This window comes from Pleuronectes platessa, chromosome 13, assembly GCF_947347685.1.
Source record: "Pleuronectes platessa chromosome 13, fPlePla1.1, whole genome shotgun sequence".
Classification (NCBI taxonomy): domain Eukaryota; kingdom Metazoa; phylum Chordata; class Actinopteri; order Pleuronectiformes; family Pleuronectidae; genus Pleuronectes; species Pleuronectes platessa.
Window position 1 is genome coordinate 21,564,037 of NC_070638.1, and position 12,951 is coordinate 21,576,987.

Here is a 12,951-nt window from a genome sequence, read left to right on the forward strand (position 1 = left end):
GGCACACTTGACCCCCAGATGATCTAACCTATGCTGACATTCCGAGGCATAATGCCTATCCTTTTGGTTTATCCTCAAAAGACCGATATACAATAAAGAGGAGATGTGAACATTACATCTTCAAGGGTAAGTAGTGGCCTTGTCTTTTCAAACAATAAAGGCACTGATGTCGAGTTACTAATATCATGATGGCCCTCAGATGGTCCCCTTCACTACGTATGCCTTAAAAAGGAAGCAGGGCGAGTATCTCGCCAAAGTTGTTATCTCACCAGAGGAGGCAAACAATCTGTTTGTGGCATTCCATGCGAGTGAGCATGGAGGCCATTGTGGGATGGAGAAAACTGTGGATGCCATATCCTTGCGATACTACTGGCCTGGGATGGAGAAGGACATAAGGAAATGGGTGATGTTGATCTAATTTTGTCAGTAATCTGTATCCTCAATGCCAGGCCAGAAGGAATGTCCTCAAAATAAAGAAGGCGTACATCCCAATTGAGGTGACTGCACTGAAATTAGTCCCTATCTCAGAATAAGAACACATTTCCATAACATGCCCTCTTTCCTCAGGTAACTGAGACACTTGAGCTTGTAGGGATGGATTGGTTGGCAAACTGACACCAACCAAAAACGGCCACCAGTACATTTGTGTGATGATAGGCCTGTCCATTTTGTGAAATAACCTCTTTTGAGAACCGAATGGGCTGCTGAGGTCACAGAATGCATCCTTGACTTTTTTTTATAAGTTTGGTGCTCCGAAAAGGCTTCTCACGGACCAAGGAAGATCATTTGTTAATGAGGTAAGAGCTCCTCATGCCGTATGTATTTTAAAATTGTATTTGCTCAATATCAGTGTTTCCACTTTTCTTTCAGCTCGACTATAATGTATGTGAGAAGCTGGGAATAAAGAGAAGTTGTCTGCTCTCCCCATCACCCCCAGAGTAACGGCTTGGTCGAAAAAATGAACGGAACTATTCAAAAGGTATTGTATATGTCTATTAGTGACTTTTTTAACACTGCAAACTTAAGGTCTCAATGTTGTGTACTTTTAGTCAAGGTCCTGTAAGGTCATACACACATGTAATGTGGGTATTGTGGGAAAAACTGTAAATTATGATGTTTAACTTCATGGTTGCACCAAACTAAACATTCTGATTTGTTTCTTGACACAGGTGACAGATTATGGTGTGGAGTCTCTTATTGCCTCGGAGTGTCATGGTTTGGTATTTTCCAGGGTTTAGTTTCCACATCTTTTTGAAGAAGTGTTTTCAGTTTAGTAGTACCTCCTCGGGTTTTTTGTACATCCCTGTGTTTATGTCTGTTTGAGTTGTTTCTGGGTTTCATGATTTCACACTCAGTGTTCTCGTTTTATTTTGTAGTCTCTGTTCCTTGTGTTTTCTTTCACTTTCTGTCTGCACCAGTCATGTATTACACTTGTCCAATTGCCCCCCCGAGTCTGTATTTAAGTCTCTGTGCTCCCCTTTGTCCTCGCCAGATCGTTGTCTAACAGTCGTTATATCCTGCTCTCCTGTGTTTTTCGTATCCTGTGCCTCCTGGGCCTCTGCATGTCCTGTGTAAGTCTCCAGAGTTTTCCCCTTTGGGTTTATAGTTTTAGTCTGTTAAGACTCTTTTTCCATTAAAATTACACTTTTTGTTAATACTCCGCTTCTGGGTCCAACTGCCTCACTGCACCCTAACAAGGAGACCCAATCTCTAGGAATGAAGAGCCTCCCTGCCCACTACACTGTGGCTCAAGCCAACATGGGGAAAATGGTTAGAGAGAGAAAGTGGGACATCGGTCATGAAAATTTGGGCTGGGGAAAAGCCAGAGGTCTTGTGGAGAAAATTAGAGCCTTACAAACCGTTTACACACAACCTCCGGGAACCTTTGTCCAGATGAACTTGTGGAAAGTGAGGTAAGCAAAGTTTTCGGCATTTGGAATTTGAATTAACATGCAAGTTAAAATTGGATACCATTACAGTTCATGAATGCATACCTCACAATTACGCTGAGGCATTTCACAGAGGCAGGGGCTTTCTCCTGGACTCCTTCCAAATGACTAACATTTGGTAAGGAAAAAGAAAGGACTGAGGAAGGTTTCTGATAAATGTAAATCTTTTAAATCATGCTCCTTCACTTGTAGGGCTTTTTTCTTTGTCATGAGTATTTATTCTGCATCTTATTAGACCAAATTTCTCCTTAGAAAACCTGTTTAATAGTCTTTGTTCTATATTGCATAAATGCATGTAGATCCCCTGGATTACGACGTCATGGTTGGAGCTGTCTGCGAGCACCAACACTGGCTTTGGCTAAAATCACAATATGCAGCTCCTGTTAGAATAATTCTTTGTTGCCTTTTCTAATTTGTCCAGGTGATGTGACTTAAAAAGAGCCAATCTGTGTATGTGGATCCTTTTGGGGCACATGTGGACGCACAAAAAAAAAAAAAAAAAAAATGCAGTGCAGTTACCAGGTAAGGGGGGCCGTGGTGTGGAGGGGGTTCATAGATTTGGTACAAATTATTACTATGCTGCACAGGGCTTTCATGAGCCAGCGGGTCCACAACCGCTCCCGCTGGTCCAGTGAAACCGTTTCACAGGCCTATCAAGAGGATGCAACCTCATGAGGAGCCAAACCTTTGAGGATCACATAACAGAGGTCCAACATGTGCTCACTCAACTGTCCAACGCAGGAGCCAAGTCGGCTCTCACCAAAGGCCAGTGGTGTCGCACTAAGGTGAAATACGTGGGTCTGACAGTCAGCGCTGATGGCATTGAACCCCAAGAAGGGTGGATACAAGCCATCCAGGATATCAAGGCTCCAAGTCGCTTAATAGATCTCAGGAGTTTCCTTGGATTCTGTAACTACTCCCGCCAGTTCATGTTCAGATGTTGAAGAAATGCACTTTGCGTATTTCCGTAGGCGGATTTGACGACCTTCGTCGTGTGGAACCACACATACGGCCCACACAGCATGCCGGTTGATGCCGTCCAGAGACTCACTGTGGCGCGACGACTTTTAGCCTCAGGTGGAAACCAACAGGCTATAGCGGCGAGCTACAAACTAGCATCCTGCACGATGTCCGGCATTGTGTCCGAGGTCTGCAATGCATTTTGGACAGCTCTACAGCCAGACTACCTACCCTGCCCCTAAACCAGCCAGTGAAAAGCGATAGCAGAGGACTTTCGGCGGCTCTGGAACTTCCCAAACTGCGTTGGCAGCCTCGGCGGGAGGCTTGTCAGCATCAAGGCACCACCGCATGCCGGGAGTGACTACTAATTAAAAAAAAAGAAAAAGTACTCACTCCATTGTCCTGATGGCAACATGCGATGCCAGGTATCGCTTCACAATGGTGGACGTCTGAGGGTATGGACGAGAGAGCGACGGCGGCGTTTTCAAAGAAAACGCATTTGGGTCACAGCTGGTCAACAAGTTGAACCTGCCGCCATAGGCGTTTCTTCCCCGGACCAGGACCCCGCACGTGATAGGTGCGGATGTTGCCTTTCCACTGCACGACAACATAAAGTGTCCATTTCCAGGTATGTCAAAAACCATAATAATGAATTGCATTGCACGTTGCATAGAAATTTGACAGAACGTACCATCTTATTTGTGATGGTGGTGCAACCATGTTCATTCAGTAACCCTCTGTATTGTTCGGTTGTATTATCAGGGGCAAATCTGACCAGGGAGAAGAACATTTTCAATTACCGCCTCTCCAGAGCCAGGAGGGTCATTGAAAATGCATTTGGAATCATGGTGGCACGTTGGAGAATTCCTTGGAGGTCGATTGAGTTCCCGCCAGACAAGGCTGGGGTCAAGGCTTGTGTAGTTCTCCACAACTACCTGGCCTCCACAGATGAGGCGACCACACATGTGAGCCACTACATACTGCCCAGTTACATACTGCCCAGTGCACAAAAACAAAAAGGACATCCATTGGATTTGTCCCAGCATCCCTTTCAGGGATTTTACAAATTACCTCTGTGTTCTGCGAGCAGACGACCCTGAACAAAGGTGCCGAGGCAGCATGTCCACCAGGAATGAGGAAACACTTACTAGAGTAGAGCGAGCCGGTAACAAATGGTTGGTAAACACACCCGCCACGGAATCCATAATGGCCTATAGTCGTCATGATACACATCATACACAAAATTAAGCCTGATCAACCAGACAATGTTCTTAGTGGTTCCCCAAGTAGCCACTAAACATATTGGTGACATTGTTCTCCAACAGACACGATGCAGAGATTGAGATCATGGACCCCTTTAGGGGTCACAATCGCAGGATTGATACTACCATCCAACAGCAGCTCATAGCTGAGGGGAAAAAGGAGGTAAAGTTCAGTGTTAAACCAACCGGACTTACAACCGAATTTTGGTATTTTACGATTTATAAACTTGCCAACGTCAAGTCTGTCTACTATTGCACAACAGTGTTGAGGCACCCTAGGCATACTAGTCGGAGAACGAGGCACACTTCGGCACGTTTGAACGTATTGCTGCAGCTTTGCACTGGCCTGAGGATGTGCGGGCCATTTTATTACAATGCAAGTTAGCTGGTAAAACTCCCGTTTGTAGAGGATGGATTGAATTATGAGAGTTAGAAACGCTATTTTGCGGGCGTATGAGTTAGTCCCTGAGGCTTACAGGCAGAGTTTTTGCAATCTTAGAAAAGTGACCAGCAAGACTTTGCCAGAGAGGAAGGGATCCTTTTTGACAGGTGGTGTGTAAGTAACGTTGTCTGCCGTCTATTTTCTGTCTTACTCCAGCTGACTGTTTATGTAATACTACAACTGGATTAAGCTGGGGAGATCCCACCCTCTGGGTTGCTGTGACTGTGCCTTGGCTTGATAGGGTGTTTTGTATGGTCACGTTGAATCATCAAATTCATATTTTGTGACATTACTAAGTCCTTCTTAGAGGCCCTTCTCCTTCGTCGGCTGTCAATGGCAACAGCGCCTCGGACGGACCTGCTGATTTGGCTTTACTAGATACTGCACTGTCTTAAACGATCATATCCCCCCCAAAAAAAACTGCCTGGTTTGGACCAGGAACTGAGTTTTTTTTTTATTTTTCAAAGTTCACAATTCAATATAATTGAGTTGAAAAGATTTAATCCCATTTACGTTGAGTTTAAAAAAAAGAAAAAAAAAGTGTCTTCTTTGTTTTCAACCCTGACATGTTTCAATTATTTTTTATTGTTGGTCAGGTGCTGTGGGCCTGAGGCAGCAACCCAATTCCTTGTCCCAGCCCTGTCCAGTTGTGATCTTGTCAGAAGTGTTTTAAATGGTGTTCTGAGTTTCTGTTCATATCATATATTAAAGTTATTTTCTACTAGTTAAACACTTCTCTTGCCCCATAATTCAACGAACTTGTTCTACTGTTCTAATAATCAATTATTACAGTATTTCCTGGAGGTGAAGCTCCCCAGGTGCCGTTGTGGCAACTTCTCACTATCCGTTTTCCCTCACGCTACACATGCAAGGCTGTCGATCTGTCCTCAATGGGTGAATTAATGTTGTTAGTTTAATGTTTAAAAACTGTTAACCAGAGCGTACCACTATTTCTGAATGAGCAGAACGTTTCTGGCCTACAGTAAGCTGTCACGCTTGCTGAAGAGTTTACCCTCGTACATAAACGTTTAACAATCGTGATTCCTTTAGCCGCGAGTCTTCAGAGATTGGAAAACCAGGTGTGTAACAGTGTTCCCTCAAACCCGAAGACAGACAAATTGTGTTTTTATTGCCGTAAGTCTGGTCAATTAATTGCCGATTGTGAAGCGGAAGCAGCAGGGGTCAACACCGAGACAGCCAAAGGGGATGGGGTTGATAAACGTTTCTCTGAGAGTCCAGTCTTTGCACTATAGACCTTCTGAAGTGCCTGATAAATGTTTTAAACCATTTATTTTTGATGGGTCTGTGTCTGTTACAGGTTACGACACAGCTTGCTCGCAGTCGCTTATCCTCTCTGGTGTTATGCCCTTAAGTGATCATTCTGATGTAAGTGCAGTGGTAAGGGGTATGAAATGGTTTGTGTGCCCGCACCTCTGCATCAGATTCATTTGACGTCAGGGATAGTGACTGGGTTTTTCACAGTGGGTGTCCGTTCATGCTTCCCCATTAATGGCATTGACTTAATCATGGGAAATTTAGCAGGAGGTAAAGTTTAGCCAGTTCCAGAGGTTGTTGATATTCCAATCCCTGAAACTGATGGTTTAGCCACAAATCACTTGTTTTTTTTTGTACCAAGTGTTTTAACTAGAACTCAGGCCCATGATGTTGACTTGGCTGACTCCATTTGCTTCTGTTCTGAGGAAGAAGTGTCCTCTGGTGGTGCAGGAAACTGTTCTTTGGAGAAGCTTCTGAAGGTAACAGAATCTGTGTCTGATTCTGATGTACCATTGCCGCTAACTTGAGGCTCTCATTAACCAAAGGTTTGACCGCAGCTGTCACAAGCTCAGAGTGTGACCTCCATTCTTTGGAGAGAATGGTGTGTTAATGCACAGGTGGAATTCAACTGAGGTGTGTGAAGATTGAAGAGTGGTTTGTCCAGGTAGTTATCCCTGTTAACTGCCGACAAAAAGCAGTTTGTACCGTAATGGAAAAGAGTGTTAGTCTTTAAAGTAATTATACACAAATTGCAATAGATTTGATGAACAAGATTCAAGCCAGTTTATGGCGGTTCCTTTAATGCCAATTAACTTTTCTATTCTCTGTGGTAAGATGTGATGGTGTAAAAGGATGAGGACACAAATCCTTGATCTGAAGCTATGAGAAGGTCATTTTAGGAATTGTGTCATGGCTGTCTCTGCTATGATGAGCTCTAGAGCCCAACTGAAAGTCTTAATTACTTTTCTGGAGAAAGTCACAACTTTTTTATTTATGGACAGCGTAAGCTGTGAAAGAGGGGGGGGATAAAGAGACAGTGGGGGAGGACCCGTTGAGGCCATGCCTCGTTGGGGCAGCAGCTCTACCAGGTGAGCCATACGCTGCCCCGACTGTCCCACAGCTGATTGCTACAACATTTTTAGATAGGAAAGGGAGGTTGGATATCAGTCTGTAGTTGGGTAAAACCTCAAGTCCAGAATAGTTTTGACAAAACTAGCTTAAGATTGTGGTACATATCCTGATGACAACACTGTTTTTGTTCAGTAAAGTACTATTTATTGGGGCCAGAATTTCTTAAAGTAACTTTGAATGGGATCTGAGATACAAGTTGTGGGTTTATAAGATTAGATAATTGAGGTCATCTGATCTAGGGCGATCAGAAAAAACTGTAAATAATTGGCAGGATTCTCAGCCGTTCCTGAGATCTGTGCTTGATGGATTAGCATCAATTGAGGGCGGTAGATTGTAGAGCTTTATTTACAATTGTTGCTATGTTATCGTTGAAGTGCATAAAGACATCAGGGATGGAGGACTACTTAATTTAATGTAGTTGCGACTCTTTCAGCCTGGCTAAAGTGCTAAAGAGAAACCTGGGGTGGTTTCTATTTTCTTCACTTAATGTGGGGTAATAAGCTCTCGCTTTGTGGAAGGCCTTCTTATATACTTTAACACCATCTTTCATCAGAATAGGAGATTTTCAACACAGTTGGAGCACTACTTCCTTTCCAGTTTTCTTGATGCTAGTTTTAAGTCACGTGTTTTGGAATTATGTATGACGCTTCTTTTCAGAAGTGTTATGTTGGCTTAATATTACTCAGTGGTACCAACTAGATGGTCAATCTCAGTGGAACAGTTATATTGAGGGATGATAGTTTAATGTAACTATTTCCTTTAATCTAGTTACAGAACCATAAGATCCAGAAAAAGAAAAAAAATTAGGGTATGACGGAATAGGATTATGTGGAAGTACTATTATATGTTAAATTCTGACACCATATGATAGTACAAGGTCAAGTCTGTGGTTACAACAAAGAGTGGGTTGGTGTTCACACTGACTGGAACTAATATTGAAATGAATGCAACATGATTATTCACGACAATAACTTTGCAAAACAACTGAGGGATTTCCGTTAAAATTCAAATAAGCCCCAGGAGCATGGTAAACTACAGCAAATAGGATTGGCTGTTCGGTTTTCCTGGGTGGGAGTGTGGCAGACTAAGAACAACTTTCAAAATGAGTATAGTTTAGTAGTGATTGATAAACTATAGTTAAAAAAAAGCTGCAACGCCACCTCCTTAGCCAGAGTCAAGAGGAATGCGAGTGTTTATGATTCAGGGGAATAGATTAATTTAGGCTGACACATTCTTCAGGATGCGTCCAGAGGCCTGTTTCAGGTAGCTGGTTTAACATACTCTGAGTTTAATCCTGCGCTCTGAGTTGGTTGACTCAGAGTTCAGGGTTGAAAAGCAACTCTGGGTTTACGGTTTCAGAACAGGTGATCAGCGTTGGCTTAATCAACTCTGAGTGTGTTCATGCTGGGTTGGGGGTGTGCCTGTTGACTATAAAGAGCCATCATCAATGGATCTCTGATAACATTATCAAACATGGACCAAAAACGTAGATCCAGTTACTTTTCACCCACGGAATTGGAAATATTAATGCACGCATATGCCGAGCAGGTACCCATTTTCACCAAAAAAAGTAATACTGCCGCGGCAGCGAGAGCGCGAGAGAGAGCTTGGCAGGAAATAGCCGAACAAGTCAATGCGTGAGTAAAATAAAATAGTAAAATAAAATAAGAGGAAAGTTTAATATCTTCCACTTATTCAATATGTAAATTGTGTGTGTGTGTGTGTGTGTGTGTGTCAATTTACACAGGAACAAACCGAGTTGCCCCAAGAGGACTTGGCAGCAAATGAAAATGAAGTACAAAAATATAGTTCAAACAGGTAAACTAATGTTTAATTGAAATCAAATGTGCCGTTTTGCCTGCTCTACCTAATTTAACAGCTATATTCAACATGTGATGGGTCTATATTTAAGCAGTAAATGTAAGTAGTACATTTCTCAGCCACCCCAACACTGCCAATATTTAATAGGATTTAGATATATTAGAAGGCTACTCTTAGGCAAAATGCATTATATGTATGTATGTATGTATGTGTATATACATATATATGTGTCTTCAAAATAGCGCTTACTGAATATTAGGGTAACATTTTCCTCCATGTTAGCAAATCGAAAAAAAGCAGAGGCCCGGAAGACTGGAGGGGGTCCACCACCTGCAGCCCTCAGAGGCTGAGGAGATGGCCCTCAGCCAACAGAGTATGCATCCTGTGGCTGAGGGCATCCCTGGAGGGAGCTCCTCTGATCCCCCCCCCCCCCCCCCCCACAGGATAGAAGTGCCTTTATCAGAGGTTGGTTATTCAAAATAATTAAATATGTACATGCAACCCAGCGCGTTGCAAATTAGATGGGGCAATATTCTGGCTCAAGTAATAATTTCACTGTCTAATCATCTTCTTCCAGTTACTGATGGCGTCATCGCCCTACTGGAACCAGATGCCCACACCAACCTCCATGCAATTGTAACAATTCTTCACCTTCCACAGATTATTAATAATGTCTTGATAATTGCGGAACACAACTGTTAATGTCATTACAGGAAGATGATGGAGAAACATTGTCTGCAGCATTTGAAAGGGAAGAGGAAAGGCCTATTGAGGTTAACACCTTTTAAAAATAACATCTAAAAGTTGATGATAGCGTTGTACAATTTAAAACTGACATCTTCTTTCTCTCAAACAGGATGAAATCGAATTCAATGAGAGGCCATCCACTTCTAGCTCTACTTCACAGCTTACCTCTGTAAGATTCTCCCTGGAATTATAATGAAACGCTGTACTTGGCACTGTGAAATCCAATGTCATCTTTTGCATTCCTATAGCTTCCAGTCAAAGAGCTCTATAAAATCTATCTGGGAAAACAAATAAACAAAGCAGACTTGGAAATGGACCACATTAGACAAAAGGATGCTTTGGAGATCCAAATTTTGGAACATAAGTTAAAAAGGTGGGTGAGGTACAAACTGGGATACTGTTTCCTGCTCCAAAAACATACCCAATATGAATGACTTTTTTTTTGTGCTTTCAGGAAATAAAGAAATCCTCATAAAAAGTAGATTGTCTTTATTAGAACACAGGCTGTGGTGGGACAAGTTATTTTGTTGAACAGTGTCACCCCCTACCAGAGGCTGGGTCTGTCACACGAGTTTACTATCATACAGGAAGGCGAAAGAATGCCAAAGAAAACATTTCGGAAATAATAAAATACATTTAACTACATAGAAAACTCAAACAAAATGATTTTGGCAGAGTCTCTCTAACCACCCTTCCGTCCTGTGGATCCATGGCATGGTTTGGGTTTATGTGCTGCTCATCTGCAACTGCAGGTGGGCAATTTTCCCCTCTCAAAATCACGATGTTGTGTAGAACCACACATGCAATTATTATGTCACATGCCCTTTCTGGTGTGACTCGCAGCATTTGGAGGCACTGGAATCTTGCCTTCAGGATCCCGAACGTGTTTTCGACCCTGGCTCTCGTCCTCATATGCGCCAGGTTGTAGCGCTGCTGTGGTCCTGGCACGGGATCAGAAGGCAAGGCTGGCAGGGGTACCCTCTGTCACCTAAAACATGACCGTCGAACTCTCCTACGATACAGGTGAAATATTAATCATCTGAACAAATATGGATGAGTCATGCACAGACCCCGGCCACTTTGCCTCCACTTGGGTGATGATATTTCTGGCATCACATACAACCTTCAAATTGCAGAGGAGTATAATTAGATACAGAGGCTGTTTTGTTAAGTATCTTTAATTTAAAATGCTGAAGGTCTAGGCCTTGACCTGTACATTGATGCTGTGGAAGGACTTCCTATTAACAGTCTCCTTTCATTCACTGAAGGAGCTTTAATAGGAATTTGAGTTCCATCGATGCACCCGATGACACCCGGAAAATCTAGAACATTACAAATTAATTAATTTAATTGTGCACATTATTTATTACATTAAAACGTTCCAAGAAACAAATAGGCTACATTGTTGCTACTGTTTCCTGCAATTCTGTAGAACTCTTCCTTGATTGTTCGTATAGGTCGGTGACTTGGAAACATCACAAACGTGTAAAGAAAACGTTTCAGTGCCAAAGTCACATTTCTGACAGACCGACACACGGTTGCCTTTGAAATGTGCTCGGCGTCACCGACGTTGTAAAGAAAGCTGCCGTTTGCAAAAAAATGGATTGCCACACAAATAATTTGTATTGAACTTAAAGCATGCCCCCGGTGCGTTTGAGAGTTAACATGGGGGCTGAGAAGGTGGTCTAAATAAATGATAGATTGCGCTGAAAAACAATAGCGCTCGTGAAGAAAATTATCAGGAAAAGAAAGTATATCCAACCGGGGTCTTAATAATCGTTCCTCACGGAGATTCTTTCTGAGGATCGCAGCCTCTACGTCCACGGGCTCTCGTAGAAAAGGACATGCCATTTCTAACACTTCCTTCTGTCGGAGAGCTGCCTTCAGCCTTATAGACAACAAACTCAGAGTAGGTCTAACCACCTCCCGAGCAGGTTAGGTCCACGGCGTATTTTCCACTAACTCAGAGCGAACAAACTCGGGGTTGCCTCAAAACCAGCTACCTGAAACAGGCCTCAGGTCTAAGTGTTCGACAGTAAATAAATATTGTGATCCGAGGTTGATTCATGAACTAAAAAACAGCCATGGATGACAATTATCTTATGTTTATAAGTCACCATTTAATTAGTTCCTGTAGAATTGTCCCCCAGTTAATTTTTTATTTAAATAATTGAATGGGGCTAGGGGCAGAGAGTCTATCGGGCTGTGGTTGTGTGACTGATCTAAAGGGGAGCACAGAAGTGTGTAGGACTGCAGCTCTGCGTCCTGGTCCCAACTCTGGGTTGTCATTTGGATTTACAAGGAGAGTCATATTCCCCGATAAGAGAGCCGCTCCATCTGAACGCCATCTCATCTCAATAGACCAGGTTTCCTCCAAAAGTTTTCCAATTGTCTATACTAAAACAGCCAGTGGTTAAATGACAACATGTAGCTAAACATGTAATCACTGGTCAGGTCAATTTGGCAAATTCAATCCGATTCCACATTAATTTTAGTGACCGCCGACATACATTTTATGTCCCTACTGATCGGCCGTGGGTCTATTGAAAGGCACAATAGGAACTCAAGTTGTTATTCTAATGATGGTGTGGCTAACCTCACTTTGTTGAAACTGAGTCGCCAATGACAAGAGTTTGCTTCTCAGTGGGTGTGTCGTTGAGTGGAGAAAATCTGTTTGAAACATGAGCTGGTGTATCCCTAATCGTGGGCTTTGAATTAGCACTATGCCCCTTCAGGATAGTCACCCAGCCGCCCGACTGCTCATGGTGTTGAGGGACTGCTAGCAAGGGCTAAGCTAGGTGGCTCTGCAGCCGATAACAGGGCCGCGATAACTACAGCTAATGAGGGTTCCCAGCGGTGGAGCAGAGCTAACAAATTGCTAGGCCTCTCCTCCATTGCTGCCAATACAACACATTTATTACATGTACAATTACTGTTAAAATGACTGAGAGGAGTAACTGACCATTAGACACTCGGAGTAGTTGGGAGGGAGAGAAGCCATTGCTAATAGATTAGCCTTTTAGCGTACAAGGGTGAGCTCAAACAGAAAAGTCAGGTGAAATGCAATCACTTCAGCAACAGGGAACAGTGAGTGATCTATGAATGTATAACTGTAGATCAACAAATAGCCATATAAATTAAATTAGAGTTAGCAGAGGATATATTTAGGAGAGGGTGAACAGCACCAGGAAAACAAGATATGATGCATGCTTACTGTAGCATGTAGGGACGTGCAGTCTGACCAATCTGCTGGAAAAGCTACTCTGTCAAAATTCTCAATGATTTATTGGTTGCAGGTCCAGGTCTGGATAGGATAGCACCTGGGCCACAGTCCAACCATTAGTGACTTCTGTAAATATGTTGT

The 12,951-nt window shown here is 42.9% G+C and overlaps 1 long non-coding RNA gene and 1 pseudogene across 1 annotated transcript; one reads left to right on the plus strand and one right to left on the minus strand.

Annotated features, from left to right (window-relative positions):
* Window positions 1-9,457: 9,457 nt before the first annotated feature.
* Window positions 9,458-9,911, plus strand: LOC128453999 (uncharacterized). Its single transcript, XR_008341582.1, has 4 exons — window positions 9,458-9,476; window positions 9,554-9,613; window positions 9,697-9,756; window positions 9,836-9,911. It is a non-coding gene; the product is annotated as an uncharacterized LOC128453999 (long non-coding RNA).
* A 168-nt stretch (window positions 9,912-10,079) lies between these two features.
* LOC128455245 (putative nuclease HARBI1) lies at window positions 10,080-11,438 on the minus strand (annotated as a pseudogene).
* Between the last annotated feature and the right edge of the window lie 1,513 nt (window positions 11,439-12,951).